Source organism: Mauremys mutica, chromosome 1 (assembly GCF_020497125.1).
Source record: "Mauremys mutica isolate MM-2020 ecotype Southern chromosome 1, ASM2049712v1, whole genome shotgun sequence".
In the NCBI taxonomy this organism is placed as follows: domain Eukaryota; kingdom Metazoa; phylum Chordata; order Testudines; family Geoemydidae; genus Mauremys; species Mauremys mutica.
Window position 1 is genome coordinate 163,314,157 of NC_059072.1, and position 21,753 is coordinate 163,335,909.

Sequence of the window (21,753 nt, forward strand, 5' to 3'; positions counted from 1 at the left end):
TAAATCAATCCCCAGAACGTGCTCCCCATCAACTCCGGAGCTCCACCAGGGCAAGAGGCGGAAGCGGAGTCGACGGGGGAGCCGCGGGCGTCGATCCTGCACCGTGAGGATGGGAGGTAAGTCAGTCTAAGATACGTTGACGTCAGCTACGCTATTCTCGTAGCTGAAGTTGTGTATCTTAGATCGATTCTCCTCCCTCCTCCTTCCCCCCCAGTGTAGACCAGGCCTAAGGTGGAGGCAATTAATGGATTAAAAAAAGAAACTATTGCACTTTGATTCCATTAGTCCCTGGCTCATGTTTAATAATGCAAACAAAACTATAGAATGCTTTTTGAGGGACTTTGATGAACAAGCATCTGAAGATTATAAAATGCTGAATCTCACTGTCTAAAAGAGAACACAAGACTGATACTGATAAGAAACTTTAGACCCAATTTTGTCCTCAAATATGTATGATTAAATGCAAAATTCCTATTTATGTCAATGAGAGCCCTGTTTATGTATCCTAGGCATAATTTGGCCTTTAATGCCTGCTTAAAACAGCTCCAATTTCTCTTGTGGTCCCCCATCCTAGTCAGAAGCTTTGTTTATAAACTAAAATTCAGAACATAATGTGGGATCAGTTTTCCCCACCTCAGTGGCAAAGTCATTGTCAATCTTCAAATCTTGAAATTCTGTTGGATCATCCCAGGAGAAATATGGATAAACAAGTTGTGTCAGCAGCAATCCTGTTGCACCAATCAGCGTAGAAAGTATTTTAGTGAAACCCACCCTTTTGTAGCAATCTGTAATTGTTATGACTGTGATGTGCTTCCAAGCATCCCTTTATCTGTAAGGTGGAATCAGGTACACACAAATTGTTTTTAAGAAACGTGTTGTTGTTTTTTACTGTTTCCTGTAACAAAAGACCAGTTTCTCACTGCAGTCCATATTTGTTACGAGAAGCAGAGTTACTCTGTTTACATCGTAATGCTTATAAGCAAGGCCCTTGTATTATGTGTGACATTAACCCTAGATTTTGTGTCAAGTTATGTGGGAGAACGGCACTGAATTCCATGGAATTATGTGACAATGTTAATTACAAAACAATTTTGTTAAATTGTGTGACTGCTAAAATGAAGATGTCATCGGATAAGCAGTGGCAGAAGGAGGTAGAGCGCTGTATAGGGGGAAAAGGAGGAAAGAGGCTCCTAAGCAGTGCCAGTGCAGAGTTGTACTCTTGTGAGTCTTAGAAGATGTACAGCAGGGGAGATGTCTGTCATGCTGAGCTCCTAAACTCTGTGGGAGAAGAGTTTAATAGCTATGCATCTGAGGAAGGTGCCTGCTGTGGTGAACTCCTAATCCCTCTATGAGCAGAACTCCACTGTGTAGAAGGAGGGATGTTCTAATGGATAGGGCACCGGGCTAGTGGTTCAGTTCCCCGCTCAGTCAGATTTCCTGTGCAACCTTGGGCTAGGCACTTAATTTACTCTGTACCTCAGTTCCCCATCTATAAATTGGGGGTAATACTTGCCTACCTTGGTGGAGTGTTGTGAGGACAAAAAATCCATTAATGATTGTGTGGTGCTCAGATACTATTGTGATGAAGGCTGTATAAATAGGTAGAAGCTTCAGGATGGCAGCCCCTGGCTTATACAAGCCTCCCACAACCCTTTCCAGGAGAATATTTAAATTCTTTCTGTCCCTCATACTCCTGTATGTTACCAGCTGCCCCAGCCACTTACATACATAGCCTCCTTCTGCAGTGGTCGTGAAATAGTGTGAGGACAAGCTAAGAAACTAGATGATGTGAAAATAGCCATTTTAGGAATGTATCTGGATTATTTGAAATTCATGCAGCATTTTAGCAGAAAGGTAAATTATGTGGCCATTGTACACCTTGTAACTCATTATACACCAGGTCCTGCTTAAAAAGTGAATGTTCTGTCTGAACCTCAGAAGGGTGTTAATAACTGCAACTTTCATTTCAAAAACAGCTTGTCTCAAGAATATTGAATTAAAAATAAAATGTTCCTTCCTGTAGATTCAGACCTTATACTCTAAACCAAAATTCATCCTGAAGGTAATTATTGTATCCTGAAAATCGGACAGAAAGTCGGACAGACCCGTTGCTACAGTATTGCTCCCAGACAGCAGTATAAACAAAGAATTATGATCGAGACAAGGTGAGTGAGGTAATAGCTTTTATTGGACCAACTTCTGAAGAAGAGCTCTTGTAAGCTCAAAAGCTTGTCTCGCTCATCAACAGAAGTTGGTCCAATAAAAGACATTACCTCACCCAGCTTGTCTGTCTCATATCCTGGGACCGACATAGCTGCAACAACACTGTATATAAGCATTATGATTGCATTCATTAAAACATTTATAGAACTCCTTGAAGAGAAACTATTACAAATCACACTGTCACTGTGGAACCATGAAAATTAAAATCTTAACTATCAGAGGGGTAGCCGTGTTAGTCTGGTTCTGTAGAAGCAGCAAAGAATCCTGTGGCACCTTATAGACTAACAGACGTTTTGCAGCATGAGCTTTCGTGGGCATCCGAAGAAGTGGGTATTCACCCACGAAAGCTCATGCTGCAAAACGTCTGTTAGTCTATAAGGTGCCACAGGATTCTTTGCTGCTTCTACAAAATCTTAACTGAATCACAGGTTTCAGAGTAGTGGCTGTGTTAGTCTGCAAAAAGAATAGGAGTACTTGTGGCACCTTAGAGACTAACAAATTATGCTCAGATAAATTTGTTAGTCTCTAAGGTGCCACAAGTACTCCTGTTCTTCTAACTGAATCAGTTTCACACTGGTCTTATTTATGATGCAAAAATATTCAGAGTATAATTATATTGGGCCCAGTGATGCAGTCCTTTCTGGCAGTACATTAGGATTTGTGTCTTTATAAATTGTAGAATTGGGCCCATAATTTTGATGTGAACGAAGGGAAGCGGAGGATCTCTGAAATATTTTTAAAATTCTTGCCTTTCTGTGCTAGTGCATTGGTTTAGAGATCAGCTAATATTAATAAACAGTTTAAAACATTGCCCTCCAGTGGCAAAGAGAAGTAACTCAATTACATTTGTGGATTTCATTGTCTACATGTGTGATCTGCACCTGCTGTAGATTGTACAGTGGTGAACACCCTAAAGGAATCGTCTCGTGTATCAGCAGAAGGTGTCAAGTGTGGTGTTTACTTGACTGTTTTTAATAAAAATTATACGCTTTGATATAATCTCACACAAGGATGGGTAGGAACATTATATGCCTCTTAAAATATAAATGTCTTTTTAACAATGTCTCTGTCACACTCTGTGTGAATCTAGAAAGCAAATCCAGATGCAGTAGCATGCCATTTGGTAGGAGTAACTGGTTTACTCCCTGATCCTGCAAGTGACTGCGTGCAAGTGCTCTGATCTATACACACAGTCTTTTGACATCAGTGGACCTCTTGGTGGGTGCAGTAGTCTGCTTGCATGCAGTCACTTGGAGGACTGGGGCCTTCATTTTCTTTACTCCTTAAAATAATAGTTCTTAGTGCTTGTCAATTTCAAAGTTCATTGCAAACAATCTTTGCAACACTCAGGTAGGCAGATATTATCCCCATTTGATAAATGAGGAAACTGAGACACACAGAATCAAAGTGACTTGTCCAATATTACACAGCAAGCCCTCCATCCTGCTAGCACTTAGTCACATGCTTAATATTAAGCCTATGAATAGTCTCATTAAGTTCAATGGAAGTTGGGTGCCAACTTCCTTAGGTTCCTTTCAATATCACAACCTAGCTCTGTATGACATAGAGCATAGAGATGTCAGAGTTTACTGTCTTGTCATTCTGATTGCCATCTTGCTTTTTCCACCATTGTAGTTCTGACTTGATTTTAACTGCAGTGTTCTTGAAAATTTCTAAAGCTAGATGGCAATGTGTTACAGCAGCAGTAAACTTGGAATTCCAGCCATTGCAGGAGTCTCCAGATGGTATAAATTGGCATAGATCTACTGAGGATCTGGCCATTTGTTTGCATCTTTAAAAGCCTCTAAGGTTATTTCCATCCTACAGAACCTGTAAAAACTCTTTGTATGACAAGGGCCAGCTTTTCTATAATAGACTTGACTCAACATTGTTCTCAGCTCTATGTGCTTTTGTTGTGGAACAGCCAGCTGTAATTTAAAAGGATGGCATTTCCTTTCTCAAAGAGGCTTCTTGAAAAAGGTATAAAAAGAAAAGTGCTTTTCTATTGCCTGATCATGGTTTGCATCCATGGGCTCAGCACAACTGATGTACCAGAGAAGGATCTCAATACTAACAGTAGTGTAGATATGTGAGCCATGGCCGCTGACTCCTCCAGTTCTGAGTTAGAAACCTCTGTGACTAAATGAGCCACAAAGAGGAGTTTCCTAACTCATTGGCTTCATGACTACTCCTGTCTGCAGCATTTCAGTGCAAATGAAAATAAAGTGATATGTGCAATATTCTAAAAAAGCCATTACAGACAAAGAAAATGTCATAATTGTGGGCCTTAACTAGCTCATTGGCTGGTAAATCTTCAGATGAAGAACCTAGGAGAGTTTATTGGGGTCCTTGCTGAACTAATGTGCTTCACTATTGCTAAGTTACCCTTTGGGCAGACAGGCCTTATCGTCTACAGAGTACATGGCTAATAATATCCTGGAATTTTTGGGCTGTGTAATTAGAAAATAAACTGATACAAAGATACAGGCTTCTGCCCTTGGCATCCAATCAGATAAAAAGACAGGTGCAGTAATGCAAAATAGAACAACCTTTCCCATTATGTTTGTCTGATTGACCCACAGAAAACTTGTTCCAATTACTCATTTTGGGTCCATACTGCCACCTTTATGGGACTACAGTACACGTCAAGTAAAGTACTACTCGGCCTATGTAAAGTTGACAAAATCAAGACCCTGTGTGACATGCAAATAACTTACCGGATGGGCCAAATCATAGCTCAGCTTTGCAGAAGTTGGTGCCCTCAAAATTTTTTTTTAATACATCCAAAGTTATGGTTCATTTGAGTGTTGTGTGTAAAGTAATTGCCAGCACAGGAGACAAAGTAGACATCTGCTAAGGTTAAATCCTGTATTAATAAATTCCCACTGCGTCACCTATAAGTTGTCTCTTGGGAGTTCTCAGACTCCTGGTGCAGTTCCTTATTTGTAATAACTTTGTCAGATCATTTTTATTACTTTAAATCCATTTCAAGTGTTGCGATAAAGTGAAAGAGATCCAGGATTTACTGGGTGAGCCATCACTGAAAGTAAAAGAAGCTTATGGAGTTTGTTAGTTGGCAGTGCAAAGTCTAGACTGACTAGTTATTTTAACCTAAGGTCTGATGCCAAAGCCAGTGGTTTTACAGAGGAATTGTCCCAGCAGATTTTGTGTGGGTAATATTTGTACTTAAGGCTGTCTTATCACAGAGCTATTTCTTTTTTGTCAAAAGCAGGATCTGGACACTGCAATTGTATAGGTTTCAATAAATCTACTGTCAGCTCTGGAGAAACGAAGACGGTCAATTACCTTTGGGTGAAGGGCAGCCTAGCCGATAAGAAGAGACTGGTGAAATAGTAAATTGAATGCATCCAATTTTATACAGGGAAGAGAACTATTGAGTCCATAAAAGTGATTAGATGTATAATTGATAGTTTAAAATATTAGTTGCCAAAGAATGACAATAACATACTTTATGCAGATGGTGTATTTGAAATGAGATCCCTATCCTGTTAATCCCCAAGTGATATTGCACAGTGGGGTAATAGGCAGCTAACAATACAGGTCAGCTGCTATAGGAATTAAAAATAGCACAAATGTGGTCTGGAGCCTGAAACTGAGGTACTGAGAACCTCCTGCAATGTGCCATGGACATCAGTTGAGGGCATATAGGACCTCACAAGAACAGACTATTGAGACAAAATTTTCTTTAGTAGCTAGTTATATTGTGTGCCTTAATTTTTGTCAAGTATCAGAGGGGTAGCCGTGTTAGTCTGGATCTGTAAAAGCAACAAAGAATCCTGTGGCACCTTATAGACTAACAGACGTTTTGCAGCATGAGCTTTCGTGGGTGAATACCCACTTCTTCAGATGCAAGTGATCTTGCATCTGAAGAAGTGGGTATTCACCCACGAAAGCTCATGCTGCAAAACGTCTGTTAGTCTATAAGGTGCCACAGGATTCTTTGTTGCTTTTACTTAATTTTTGTGTGTCCAAGGTATCTCAAGATGGGTATATGAAAACTAGGGAACCTAAATCACTAGTCTTTTGAAAGTGCTGTGAAGGATGTGATTGCATTCCCTCTGGATATTGGGGAAGATAATGTCTGTTACCAACATACTTCATAGCTTCAGCAACTGTAGTGATTAACTTTTCCTTTTCCTTTTTACTTGTGGTGAATGTGGTATTTTTGCAAGATGCTAGGTTGACAGCCTAGGAGCCTGAAATCCTCTATTTAGTCACAGAACAGGTGCTGTGTGGGCTGTATGAGTGCACACTTCCAACTTTAATGAACAATCCCTGGCCATGTTTCTCCAAGACTGACCTAGGGAAGAGAAGAAGAGAGTTCAGTCTCCATAGTCTATTCAGTTCTTAGAGTTTCTGCTGAGCGTGCCAACAAGAGGGCTAGTTTGTATCAGTTGTCATGGGGAAACTTGTCCATTAGGGATTGGAGTGAGACCATTAATTTATTTCATGTAGGCTGCCAAATGACAATCAGGTGGTAACAACTTTTTAATTACTGCTCTATACCCTGAAATTATCAACCCCCTGAGCAATCCACTCTCTTGTTTACTTCCCTTCTTAAGATCTGATTATCTTTACACAAAAATCAGCTCTTTCCCAAAGCAGTCTCCTAACATGTTGCCTCCATAGTAGCCTTTCACACTATGTTCATTGTGCTGAAAGTGACTTCTCTCCTTTCGTTTCTGAAGGATTGTACAAACCCTTTGGGGCTCATTGAAGGAGATCCTTGTGGACCGGAAACACCCTGCCCCTTATTTACACTAGAGAAAACCCAAGCAGGTATGTAAATAGGTCAGGCACAGATACAGGCCACAGTGGTCAAGGAGATGCAGCTTTTCCTTCCCTTTACAGCTTTCCTGGACTGAGGGAAGGCAGCTGTATTTTTGCCCCAGTCAGCTTAAGCATCTGGACTTTATTACCCTTGTTAGGAGATATAAAGGGCTGAAGAGAAGGAGGGAGCAACCCTGGAAGAACTGAATGGAAATATTTCTGCTAACTGAGCCTACTCAGGAGGGTACTAACTTAAATTTCTGTTTAATTAGGCTCCTTTTGTACAAATGTGCCTACTCATGGAAATAAGCGTTGTACCTAGTGGTATTTGCAGGAGTGGGTTCTGTGATTGTCTGGTTTTGTTTTAGTGATCACGGTATAAGTGATCCAAATACTCCACTACTTGAGAGGCAATTTTTGATATCCTGATTGGAGTTATGTGACTTGAGATCCTTTCTATATTTTATACAGCTGCGTTCCCCTAGCTGTCCCCTACCTCCAAAACTTCTCAGTTGTTTTAGTCATCCTTCCTTATCCCCATATTAATGTATGGTGTTTAAAATATGTTGGCTTGTGTTCTTTCTTGGATGAAAGATCTTCAGAAATAGCAGTTGTGTGTGTGGTATGAAGATTTAGGAAACCAGTGAATGGGATGTCCCAAATCAAAGAGGAAAGAGCAATGTTATCCTAATTTTATGCCTTTCATTATGCACTGTGGCTATCAACTCTCTGCATGCTTACAAACTTTAAAATCATATGCACATAATTGGACCTGCAGCTTAAAGGAACTTGAAAATAAAACAACCCTCACCTACAAACAGTGCAATACCATATGGCTCCCAGATAAACTAACTAAAGTCCCTTGAATGGTAGCTCTAAAAAAGGCTGTGCTGAAAGTGATCCCTTTGGGTTGTGTACTGTGGGCTGTTTAATATTTTGTGTTTAATTAGAGATGGGCACAGGCCTCATAACATTGGTTACAGGAATGGTCTCTGTTATGATTGTGTGCTTAAAAACTGTTAAGGAGCATCAAAAACATGAGATATACACGCTCCTTTTAAATGGATGCACGTATAAGTCTAAGTATATTCTGTCTTTTAAACACTCTAGAACTTGAGGATGTTCAAGCTCATCTGTCTTTTTAACACTTGTGCCTAGATGCCATGCTGGTTAGCACCTTTTTAAAAGTTTCCTTTTAGAATAACACATTTTTTACTTTTATATGGTAGTGCTAATAATACCTTGAACTTCCGTGATTACTTCTGAAGTACAAGCACCTCTCAGTAGTGCTTTTGTTTATTAAATGTTTAAGTGACTTGCCCAAGGTAACCCAGAAAGTTCATGGAAGATCCAGGAATGAAATCCAGTAGTCCTGGCATAGTCAATGAAATTGAAAGGTGGCAAATTAAAAACTGACAAAAGGAAATAGTTTTAAAAGGAAGTATAATTGACACATGGGACTCATGGTCACATGACATAATTAAGGCTGGGAGCTTAGCAGATATCAATTTGGATAATAAGAACATCCACATTTTCCTTACACATGATAAATGTATACAAAAAGTCAAAATCCTTCTGTTCCAGAACTCATGGTAACTGTTGTGTGCCTGGAGTAAGAAAGAAATTTCCGTGATCGGTTGGTTACTCCAAAAGTGACTATCATAGGATTTCTTACATTTTCCTCTGAAGCATGTGGTACTGGCACTTTTGGAGACAGGATGTAATCAACCACATCCCCAGTGTTTCAAACATTTTCTGGGTAAAGAGGACTTGACTGCTAGGGCACACACCCCAGTCCATGCCACTTATAATTTCTAGAATGCTTGTGTACATTACATGTCTAAATGTTGACTTTATAAAGCCTTTATCTTTGATTTTCTCCTATTAACTTGTTATTTTTCTAAGTATAGTTTATTATACAATATTTGCTACTACCCACATGCTAAATATAATGTCTTAAAGTAATAAGAAATTGGATAACGCCTCTAATTTGACAATATTTAAATGAAGCATTCAGCCCCACTATGAACACTAGATGGCGCTCCTTTATTTGCTGAGATATGGCTTTGATAGGTTTGTTCAAGATACAGGTCTGTTGTCCAGTGGCGTATTATGAGTTCTGTGTACAGTGTCTCTATTCATTTTAACCACTTCATTTTGAAAGAATCCACTTTCCACTAAGTACTATGACATTGTGTAAAAACAGTACTGGGTGCAACCTTGTCGAACAGGGTTATCGTGCAGTTTTGCTAGGCTGAAGGTAGCATGGTTCTGCCTCCATTGAGGACAGGGCCAGTTAGTTGCTGTTGCTCAGAAGTGAGGGAGAAACCTTTTTCTAAAGAAGAGGTTGGAGACTAGAAATGATGGGTGAAAGCTGCAAAGCTTGGTTCCAGAGCCTAACTTCCCTAGAGTTTGGGAGTGGGCCTATATGAGGTTTTATTTGGGTGGGTGAGTTATTAAATTGTGGGTAATTGGATTTTTGAGTGAGCCTGACATTCAGTGGAAATTGATTTTGAATATAAACAGCAGGGGGCTCTGGTCTGGTGCAGGAGGGGGCACGGGGTCTGGGAGGGAGTTTGGTTGCAGGAGGGGGTTCTGACCTGGGGTAGGGGGTTGGGGTGTGAGATTCAGGCTCTGGCCGGGAGGCGCTTACCACAGGCGGCTGCCGGGCAGCAGGGCTCTGGCCCCATGCCACTACTGGAAACAGCTGGCTGCTGGCACGTCTCTGTATGCCCCTGGTGGTGGGGAGGTGGCTCCGCATGCTGCCCCCAGCGCCCTCCTCATGGTTCCCGGCCAATGGGAGCTGCGGGGGCGGTGCTTGTGGGCGCGGGCAGTGCATGGTGACCCGCTGCCCTCCTCCCCACAAGGGGCACACAAAGATGTGTCAGCAGCCAGCTGCTTCCAGGAGCTGCGTGGGGCCAGAACCGTGCTGCGCTGCCGGCTGGGAGCCGTCTTTGGTAAGCGCCTCCCGGCCAGAGCCTGTACCTCGCACCCCCTCAAAATACAGCTGCCCGCAAGGGGGCAGCCAAAGAGCCGCAGGTTGCTGACCCCTGGCCTAGGAGAATGATCTTTGGAGCAGCATTGTGAGTGGATATGAGCAGGGCAAGATGGCATTTGTCAAGGCCAGAGAGAAGGATGTTACAGTGATCGAGATACAAGACAATGAGAGGCTGGATAAAAGCTTTAGCAGTGGATGGCTAGGAAAAGCTGTATCTTAGAAATGTTATGCAGAAAGAATTGGCACCATTTAAACGTAGACTTAATATGAGATTCTCGAGAGGTCTGGGTCAAAGATGATGCCCAGGTGATGGGCCTGAGTGACAGTCACTCAGAACAAGATCACTGCCCTGCCTGAGAGAGGAGGTTGTGGGGAGGGCTTTGGGAGGATTTATGTATGGCCACAACAGGATCTTAGGATCTCTAAGTACTTCATAAATATTCACTAATTAAGCCTTACAATCCCTCTGAAGTAGGTCAATATTAGTACCCCCATTTTACACATTGAGACACTGAGGTACAAATAAACTGATTTTTTTTCCCCCAGAGGCGCTGAGCATTAAATCTCCGTTTGAATTCAGAGGGAGCTGTGGGTGCTCAGTTCTTCTGAAAATCACCCTTGGCAACTTGCTCAAGGTCACCCAGGAAGTTGATGGCAGAGTTCTGTTGCCCAGTCCCCTCTAATAACCACTAGAAAGCACCCCTCCTTAATTGAGAGGGAAAACAGTCTAGTATAAACTGTCTTAAGTTCTAGGAGGCAAGTGATTGTATTAAATCATTTTAAAAAGAAATCTTAATAAAATTAGCCTTTGAGCTGATTAGGATTAGCGAGGTTTAATAGTGTTTTTGTAATTCCACTTAACTTCCTTCTTTTTTCCTCTGAAGTAATTTACTTATCTTATAACGTGATAATGGGAAAATGCTGAACAGATTTCATCATAAGAAATCCATTTCAAATTTAACTTGTGGTTCATCTGTCTTTATAATAGAGCAGTATTTCTCAAGCTGGTGGTTGTGACCGTCAGGGGAGTCATGGGACAGGTTTAGGGGGATCGCAAATGCAGGACTGGTGTTGAGGGGTGGCAAACATGGCAGTCGCCTAGGGCCCCACACCACAGGGGGCCCTGCAAAGCTAAATTACATGCCTCAGCCTGAGGTGGTGGGGCTCGCGCTTGAGCCCTGGGTGGTGGGCTTGAGGCTGAAGCACGTAACTTAGCCTTGCAGGGCCCCTTGTGGTGTGAGGCCCCCGGCAATTGCCCTGCTTGCCACCCCTTAATGCCGGCCCTGAGTATTATTCATAATTTACTTAATGATATTTAAGGTAGGGGGTCCCAATTTTTTCAGGTCTTGGTGGGGGGTGGGGTCTCAATTATTTTAAAGTCCAAAGGGGGGCGGGGGTCGCCAGCACTAAAGAGGTTGAGAAAAGATTTATGGCTGCAGAGTAGTCCACAGAATGTGGTCTGTGCTGGTTAAAATCTGGATTTAGTTAAACTACACTTAAGTTAATGTTTACCACAACTCGAGGTAAAATGAGTATTTTTAACTTAAGCTTTGGGAGGAGCCCATGTGGTTAAACAGTAGTGCAGAATAAGTGCTTGCTCAATATGCCCACAGTGGTGAATAAGAGAAGTGTTGGCAGCGTTGTCTGGGTAATAAATAGGGTAATAAATCTTTAATAGGCCATTATATACTCAGAATGTTCAAGGTAAATGCAGAATGTGTGCTCCTTGGAACCTTCATGCAAACTACTTGGTAGTAGCACTCCCTGGAATCAGCTGGCTGAAGGTCACTGTTTGTCTTGACTCTGGTTCCAAGCAGGGCAATTCTTGCTAAAATATCTTGCAAAAGATTATTAAGAGCTGGGATAAATTGAAGAAACTTTAAATATCATATTAGACTTTAATTATAGCTTGGAACACTGTTGACAGCTATAGTTCAGGATTTGTGACTGTTTCCTTTCAAAGACTCTGTTTTCAGTTGTTGGTAACTTCCTGAAATTTTCCAAACTTGTCCTTTACTGGAGGGTGAATATTTAGTGGCAAGTTTGAGTAAATATGGGGCTGTTACTTTTGAAAGTAAGGATAGTGGGGAGAAAATGCATAGTTGCCAGCATTAAAAAAAGGAAGTCTTTCAGTGTTGTTTTGAACAGCTTTAGTGCTGAAAAGGTTGGAGGCTGAATGCTGAAATTTGACCGAGAATTTATAGAAGAGGAGTTCCTTTGAGGGTTACCATGAACACTCGTTTTGATTTGGCCAAGTTTTGAGCTTTGGAAATAGTTACATGCATAGTAAGTGCCTGATCCCTCAATGAAATGCATGCAGGCAACACCCTGTGCAGAGCCCCGTTCACAGGGATGCCACATAAGCTTGAGGGTCTGCCTGCAATCTGATTTTGACTCTGATTTTGCAAAACACAAAAGCCATGCGCTCAACTTTAATCATGTGAGTAGCCTAAGTCACAGGATGACTCATGTTTAAAGTGCTTTGCTGGATCAGAGCTTAGCTCTGCTTCCATTGAAATTAATGGCAAAACTCTACTTGACTTCAGTTGGAGCAGAGTTAGGCCAATGCTGAGCACTTTTGAAAATCTCCCTATAGTCTTTAATTATATCATCAAATTTAGTTTTTCAAGTGATACATTATAGTTAATTTTTTTTCTACAGCCTTAGTAAGATGCGTCTTGTAATGTGTGCAGTAAATGAGGTAGGGCTCCTGTGAAGACCTTGCTTCACTGGCGTATACAGAGCAGTGCACTAGTACAGGTTAAACTTCTCTAGTCCGGCACTCTCTGGTCCACAACATCTGTGGTCCACAACATCCGGATGTCCGCTTATCAGGGGGCGGGGACAAGTTTCCCGCCATCCAGCAAAGTTCTGCCAATCCTGGCTCTCAGGGCTCTGTGCTGTTATTTAGCTCTAATTTACCCCTAAATATGTCTTCTAAGAAACCAGCAAGCAGTGGAAGTGTTGGTAATGCTGCTAAGCGTAAGCATTTGTCAATATCCATACAACAAAAGGTGTAATTGTTGCAGAAAATGGAAAAGGGCACATTTGTACGTGCCTTGTGTGAGTTTTACAAGGTAGGGTCATCTACAGTGTATGATTTGAAGAAGCAAAAGAATCAAATCCTTAACTTTTTTTGCCAAAAGTGACAGTAAAAAAAAGTACAAGTGTTCGTAAGGCATTGAAGGAGGGGAAAAGCAGCCATTTAGATAGTGTGCTTATACATTGGTTCAATCTTTGTAGGAACGAAGGTGTTGGCATTTCAGGCGAGATGATGATGGCACAAGCAAAAATATTCCACAAAGAACTTAACCTGCAGCATGAGTGTGACTATTCGCAAGGATGGCTGCAGAAATTTAAAAACAGGCATGGCATTAGTCTGTCGTGTGTGCGGTGGGAAAAAAAAGTGCAGATATGGAAGCTGCCACTAAGTACATTGATGAATTTGCACAGTTAGTTACAAATAAGAAGTTATCCCCAGAGCAGGTATACAATGCCGATGAAATTGCTCTCTTGGCATTGTATGCCTAAAAAAATGTTGGCTACTGATGCAGAGGGCCGCCAGCTGGTACAAAGGAGTTGAAGGACAGGGTAACTGTCCTTGGCTGTAGCAACGCAGAAGGCATGCACAAATGCAAGCTCATGGTTATTGGGGAAAGAGTGAACCCCTGGGCATTCAAAGGGGTGAAAATATTCCCAGTGATTGTACCATAGCAACAAAAAGAGTTGGATAATTACTAATCTATGTCTCAAGTATTTTGAGAAATATTTTGTACCGTAGGCAAGAGCCCATTGCACCTCAGTAGGTCTGGATCCAAAGTGCCAAATTGTGCTGCTGCTTGACAATTGCTCTGCCTACCCTAAAGCAGAGCTGCTTGTCAAAGATAATGTGATGGGATTGTATTTAGCCCCAAACTGTACCTCACTGATTCAGCCTTGTGATCAGAGTATCTTAAGTGTATGTACAAGTCTGAGTTTATTTACCAATTGCTAGTATCGCTTAATGATGGGAAGAGTTTGACAACATTTAGGAAAGAATTTAACCTCAAGGATATGATTTGGACACTAGTTAGAGCCTGGGAAAGAGTAACTCCATCTACTGTGAAGAATGGAAGGCACAAATTGTGACCAGCCCTAATGTTTGAGGACAGTCCTGACATCAATGATGAGTCTGAGTTCATTGGATTTCAAGTGTCTGAAAACCAAAACATTGTTAGTGAGTTAATGGAGTATGCCAGCGTTATGTCCCACCCTGTAATGCTTGAGCTGAGCAAGGATTTGGGAGAGGAAAATTTCTAGACTGGATGGAAGTCAACAACGATGCACCAAATGCTAGTCAAATGACGGATGAAGAAATGTGCAAATGGTACAGCAGGGAAAAAACGAAGATAACGAAGAAGCCAGTGATGGTGATGAAGATGATGAGGATGTTGCAGAAAAAAATTGTATATTCAATTGGCAACAAATTTAATAGAAGGACTGGAGCAAAGACATTTCATTTCTGAGCAAGAGATCATGTCTCTCTACATGATACAAGAAAAACTCATTAAAGAAAAGATTGGTTAAAGGTAGGGAAGAGGAGCGGTGAGCAGCACTCTACAGTCGAAAATCCTATTGCCTCCACTTCGCTGCTCCAGGCCAATGGGAGCTGCTGGAAGCGGCGCGGGCCGAGGGATGTACTGGCCGCCGCTTCCAGCAGCTCCCATTGGCCTGGAGCAGCGAACCACGGCCAGTGGGAGCCACGATCGGCCAGACCTGCGAACGCGGCAGGTAAACAAACCGGCCCGGCCCACTAGGGACTTTCCCTAAACAAGCGGTGTCCCAAGTTTGGGAAACACTGGTCTTAACTATTTTGAGCAGTTTAGTATCATCTGCAAACTTTGCCACCTCACTGTTTACCCCTTTCTCCAGATCATGTATGAATAAGTTGAATAGGATTGATCCTAGGACTGACCCTTGGGGAAAGCCACTAGTTACCTCTCTCCATTCTGAAAATTTACCATTTATTCCTACCCTTTGTTCCCTGTCTTTCAACCAGTTTTCAATCTATGAAAGGATCTTCCCTCTTATCCCATGACAACTTAATTTACATAAGAACCTCTGATGAGGGACCTTGTCAAAGGCTTTCTGGAAATCTAAGTACACTATATCCACTGGATCCCCCTTGTCCACATGTTTGTTGACCCCTTCAAAGAACTCTAATAGATTAGTAAGACATGATTTCTCTTTACAGAAACCATGTTGACTTTATAGTGTGTGATACTATAACTAGACTTCATTGTAAAGCATGCATACAAAGGGCAGAGGTAAGGTTCTGCATACAACTTTGAGGTTTCCTGACCTCTGCGTGTCTAACTGCCCAAACCGAATGCTCTTTCAAAATGAGATTTTTAAAAAATGAAATAATATATTGTAGAGACTGTTCATAAATGTTTCATATAGGAAGTTCTCTTTGATGTAAATTTTACAAACATATTTTCTTACCTATAGCAGATTGACACAAAAAAACGGGTAACTTGTTTAAAATAGATTGGGACTACATGTCCTGAGAGTTGTGGAGAAAGTTGTAGGCTTCAAGCTTCCTAGACCCCAAAGAAGTAAAAACACCCAACTATGTGCTTAAATCCTTTGTTAGGAAGCATGACCTGTTTGGTCAATAACACAAAAACTGCAGTATCCTCATGTAACTGGCAATAGACAGTGCAGATGGTGGTGTGCCTGTTTAATCTAGTAGAAATAAAAAAGTTCATGCACAAGCAACATTGAGGCCAAATTTTACTGAGCCAAATTTGGTTCTAGTGTAAAACCATTGACTTCAATGGAGTTACACCTACTTATGCCAGGACTGAATTTGGCCCATTTAATTGAACTCCCATGATTAGGATTTTAATCTGTTAAAAAAGGGGGGAGGGATAGCTCAGTGGTTTGAGCATTGGCCTGCTAAACCCAGGGTTGAGAGTTCAATCTTTGAGGAGGTCACTTAGGGATCTGGGGCAAAAATTGGTCCTGCTAGTGAAGGCAGGGGGCTGGACTCAATGACCTTTCAAGGTCCCTTCCATTTCTAGGAGATTGGTATATCTCCAATTATTACCTTTTATTACCTGGTCTGCCAATATTTGTTTAGTTTCAAATGACTTTCTAGAACAGGGGTAGGCAACCTATGGCACGTGCAAGCTGATTTTCAGTGGCACTCACACTGCCTGGGTTCTGGCCACCAGTCCAGGGAGCTCTGCATTTTAATTTAATTTTAAATGAAGTTTCTTAAACATTTTAAAAACCTTATTTACTTTACATACAACAATAGTTTAGGTATATATTATAGACTTATAGAAAGAAACTTTCTAAAAACGTTAAAATGTATTACTGGCACACAAAACCTTAAATCAGAGTGATTAAATGAAGACTAGGCACACCACTTCTGAAAGGTTGACGACCCCTGTTCTAGAATTTGTATGGAATTGGATTCAGGTGGGGTTGGTGCAGAATTCAGAACCCAGGCCCATGGCTTTTGAACAGCCTCAGCATTCATAGAAATATGAATGAAATTTTCCTTGCCCTTAAGCAAATGAAAAAGAACGGAAAATTACTTGCAGTGGGTAAGTAGATTTTTTTTATATAGCTGTCTTTATCAAATAAAAGTTATAAAGAAAGGTGGAGTAAAGTCTCTTAGCAGTGCATTTACTTAGGCTTATTGACCATTATAATCATGCAAATAGACTCTGCTCAATGTGAATGGAAAGTAGGTGACACTTAGAAACCGCAGTGATGGGCATATTATAAAATAAGGTAGCAATAATTTTATTCTATGATAAAATGATGCTATCTATGTCCTAACCTTTCCAAATAGGGGCCTCCATTGCTCAAGGTGCATCTTTGTGGAAGGTCAGACATAGGCTTTATAAAAGGAAAAGTAAACACTCTTTATTTTCTATAGACTAAACTCGTATTAGAATTGCAATAATGTAATTGCCCTTCTTATTTATTAACAAGCAGAGTGTAGTAGGTGTTAGGGGGCTTATTCCTTCACCCTCTCAGTTTCCTGGTCCTTCTCGCATGAACAGAGAGCAACAGTACCCGAAGTCCGAAGGTGCAAACAATTCAGTGCTTATTGGGATAAACTTCCAGTAAGCATGATTCCAGTTTCCTTCCTCAGTGTCCCCCTTCCCAGCTCTGACACATTGCCTGTGTCCCTGTTCCCATCTCCCCCCTTAGCGAAACATGATTCCAATTCCCCCCCATTCCCTGTCCCCCCTCCTTACTTCCTGATTGACTGCAGACTATATAGTAAAACTTGAGTTCTGCTTAGCCAATCATTTTACTGAAATTTAACTAACCAATCCTAACATATTGTAACATGATTATTTAACCAATTATATCCCACCACCTTAATCCCACCACAAAATTATTTATACAGCAGACAGAAACAATCACAGAACCAGACAGATTATACAGACAAACAATAGGGAAATGGAGACTACAGTGATAGAACAATACAGAAATGAGGATTTCACATCCCAGCTATTGATAAGTGAGTTCTTGCCAGATGGAAACTTAGTTTGATAGCATCCTTTTTACATCTTCTAGTCTCTTCGCTTTCTCTGGAGGTGATAGTCCTATCAGGACAGGATTATATTCCTAACAGCCCATAGCACCTTATTTCAGTGTGACTAGTTTGGAATGTAAGGATGTGACCATAAACTTCCCACTTTATGGCTGGCCTCTGCTACTTAGCTGAAGGCCTTAGCCTAAGAACAAGGCCTCAGACTGTCACAGTAAGAGAAGGCCCTTACACAGACAGACAGAGTGATTTTGATTCTTTCTTTTATACCTCTATAACGAGCTAAGTGATAAGAATACACCTACATTCTTAAAGTATAGGCCTTTGCAGACAGGCCTGAATATCTATATCCTAACAGTAGGCATTATGCAGACACAGGAAGACACAGGCCTTACTCAGAAGAGCCCCTTTCTGTTTTATGGAGCAAGCATAGGATTGTGTCTTTCTAAGAAACTTATTGGTCTTGGAGGCAGGAATGTTTTTGACTATTGGCAGTCTTGCTGTATATGTGCAGTATCTCTTCTCTGAGACTTTATTTTCCCTCTTCTCCCTCAGCCAAACAGAGCACAAATATGGTTGAACAATGAGCAGATGTAGCAAATATTGGGCTGTGCACATCTGTAGTGCCTTTCATCTCAGGGAGCTAGGATAAGTGTTTGTACAGAACCCCAACAGATTAGGTACTATCTCTACTTTTAGGTGGGGAAACTGTGGCATAGGAATGTTAAGTGACTGGTCCACAGTTGATCAGTGAAACAGCTGAAAACAGACTTCAGGAGTCCTGGCCCCACACCCACTTCCTGTCTTTGATTAATCATTTTATTTAGCAAACCAGGATGTTTAACAGAAGACTAATCTAACTTTCTTTTCTGTTTTTGCTGAAAATTGACTACAGGGGTAGAAGAGGAACACTTATTCCCAGATGGTGCATTGGCATTTTCTAATGTAGCTTAGCTTGACTTGTTCTGTCTCCATTCTTTGCTTTATTATTTTCCATACCATTTTGTAAAGATTCCAAGTGCTGGTATTTTATATAATTTTGCTGTCTCTTCAACTCTGTAGGATAGCCACCTGGGATTCTGATTGCCTCATTTATTTTGATTCATTATTATTATTATTTGCATTACTGTAGTGCCTCGGACTCCAAGTCATAGACCAGGACTCATTGTGCTAGACACTGTACAAACACAGAACAGAAAGACAGTCCCTGTCCCAAAGAGTTTGCAATGTAAGGGCATGTCTGTATGGAGACTTAATGTATGGCAAGCTGGGGTGTAAATCTACAGCTCTTTAGCCTTCCATGCACTAAGTCGCCCATGCGCACCTTGCTATTGTTTGAAACAGCAGTAGATCAGATCATGCAGCGGAACTTTTAATGTGTGGTATCAAGGGCCGCATGGCCAGTTACTGTGTGGGAGCTAGTGTGCTATACATTACCAGCTTGCACAAACTCTCTGTATAGACAAGTCCTTACCATAAGATGAGACTACAGATGGATACAGACAGATAGGGGAGTACAAGGAAACAATGAAAAAAATCTAAGAAGTGGGTGATGGAGGCTGGTATCAAAGGCTGACTGGAGGTGGAAGTCAACAGTTCAGTAGCCAGTGAAAGATGACAGGTTGAGTGGGGAGAGAATGTGAAAGTGAACACGATCGGCTTGTTTTTGACGCAATAGAGAAGGGGGAGACTGGACAGATTCAAATAAGGGGTGACATGGTCAAAGCAATGGGTTAGGAGAATGATCTTTGTAGCAGCATTGTGAATGGATATGAGCAGGGCAAGATGGTGTATGTCAAGGCCAGAGAGAAGGATGTTGCAGTAATTGAGTTGTGGGATGATGAGAGTTTTAGCTGTGTGGATGGATACGAAAGGTGGTATCTTAGAAATGTTATGCAAAAAGAATTGGCATACCTTGAATGTGAGGCTCTCGAAAGAGAGGTCTGAGTCAAAGACAATATCCAGGTTATGGGCCTGTCTTCTTAGCATATGTGCAATGTGCCTCAGGTGGCATGTGATCAAGATTCATCACCAAATTTGGTCCACTGGCTGGATCATTAGTTTCCCCGGTTTGGGCTGGCTGGGACAGGTAAAATGGTGGTGTCCACAGTGATTGGGAACAAAGGTAGTGGGGTGGTTTAGGGGGGAAGAATGAGCTATTTTAGCTGTGTTGAGTGTGCAGTAATGGCTAGACATCACTAGATGTCAGAGACTGGCCGAGAGTTTAGTTTGGACCAAAAAGACAGGTCTAGAGAAGACATTGGTAGATCTGTGAATCATCAGCATAGAGATGGTGTCTGACTGTGTTTCTGGATGAGATTACCCAGAGACAAGGTGTAGCATGAGAAAAGAAGGGGATCAAGGACAGAGTCCTATGGAACATGCAGAGAAGGTTGGAAGGTGGCTGACGACGATCCGCCAAAGCACATGCTGAAGGAGCAATTAGAGAGGTAGGAGAACCAGGAGAGGACAGTCTTAGAAGCCAAGAGAGGACAGAGTCTCAGAAGCCAAGGGAGGACAACATTTGAAGAATGGTTGATGGTGTCAAAAGCAGATGACAAGTTAAGGAGGGTGAAGATGGAGTACTGGTGTGAGCCTTAACTAGGAGAAGGACATTAGAGGCTTTGGCAAGAGTGGTTTCAGTTGAATGCAAGGGGCTGGAAGTGTCATTGGAGAAGGTATAGGATGGAATTGGAGGAGAGGAGCTCCAAACAGCACATTTAATGATGCAAGGGAGTGGGGAGATGAGGTGGTAGTTAGAGACGCAAGTGGGGTCAAGGGTGGGTATTTTTAAGATGGGAGAGATTTAAAGCATTCTTGTATTGTGAAGGGAAGGAGCCAGAAGAGAGTGAGAGGTTAAGGAGAAGAGTTGGAGAGGGAATGAGTGTGGGTGCTGGGGAGATCAGGAGATGGGATGGAATCATTGGTGCAAGTGGGAGGCTAGAGGAGGAGAGCAGATAAGAAACTTTTCCATCGGTGACAGGAGGAGACAGCAAGAATTGTGAGAGGTGAATGGAGGGCAGGCTGAGGGGAGGGGGAAGTTCATGTCCTATTTTGTCTGTCATTAAACAGGGGAAATGTTCCTATACCTATGGTTAAATGTGACCACCTTTAATAGACCAATAAAAACCTATATTTTAGTCCAGTGTCCTAAATTCTTACACGAAACAAAATAATGAAGCAAGTAACATGTGTTGGGCCTGCAATACTGTAGATAGAGAGATGGTGTTTATGATGGCGTAATGCGTTGCTCTAAAAATTATTAGACTATCCAAAGTTGAGATTTAACTTCAGGCTTTGCAGTGAGAATTAGGGATGTGACGAATATTTTATTCAGATTTCTTTTGTATGCATGTAAAGAGTCAGTGTGGTCTAACAGTGAGGGCCAGGAATGAGTGGAATTAGCACTCCTAGGTTTTATTCCTTTGCTTTCCCACTGACTTGTTGCACGTCTCCTTTGAGTTCACTTCACCTGGCTGCAAGAGGGCAGAAGGCTGTTGAGCTTACTGTTGCTGGGACTATGGGACTGGCCTGCTCAACATTCCAAAAAGGCAAGGCAGATGGCACCCTGCTGGAGAAGAGCAATGGAGAAAGGCTAGTAACACCTCTGCTTCCAGTGGTCCAAGGCTATTACTTGTGGGTCTTGCTAGAAGGGTGATCGTGGCCCCTTTGGGGGAAGGATGAGCTTTACTCCTGGGGCATACTTGGGAAGAGTATGCATGAATGAAGCTGCGTTTGGGGGAGGTGGTTTTAGCTCTGCCTTTGGGTCATGAGCGTTCTTCAAGAGGCTGTAGGCAGTCTGTCAGCAACCTTCTCCTCTTCCTGGCGCTGAAGCACCATAGTAAGAGGGGCCTGATTGGAATTGGTAGTTGACTCATAGATGTTTCATTAGGTGATGCAATTTCAGTTGGTTAATATACTGGGCATTTTTAGAAATTAACACTTTGTGATTTCCCAGTTGGAGGAATGGTTCTTTGTCATTCACAGGAAGGCTTATAGGCAGTAGTGTTGTAGCTGTGTTGGTCACAGGATTTTGGAGAGAAAAGGAGGGTGAGGTAATTTTTTTTTATTGGACCAGCTTCTGTTGGTGAGAGAGACAAGCTTTCAAGGTTCTTCAGAGCTCTTTGTAAGCTCGAAAGCTTGTCTCTCTCACCAACAGAAATTGGTCCAGTAAAGCAGTGGT

General features: G+C 41.8%; 1 protein-coding gene across 5 annotated transcripts in view; it reads left to right on the forward strand.

The window, feature by feature from the left end:
- Positions 1-21,753, forward strand: part of NME7 (NME/NM23 family member 7) — a 199,506-nt gene that overhangs the window by 2,204 nt on the left and 175,549 nt on the right. Inside the window, exon 1 of one of the 5 annotated variants that reach the window (XM_045001701.1) lies at positions 7,202-7,258. The exons of the other annotated variants lie outside the window; for them this stretch is intronic. The gene's annotated coding sequence lies outside the window, so the exon portion shown is untranslated. Of the gene's footprint in view, positions 1-7,201; positions 7,259-21,753 lie in introns of those variants that run through there. 5 annotated transcript variants of the gene reach the window in all.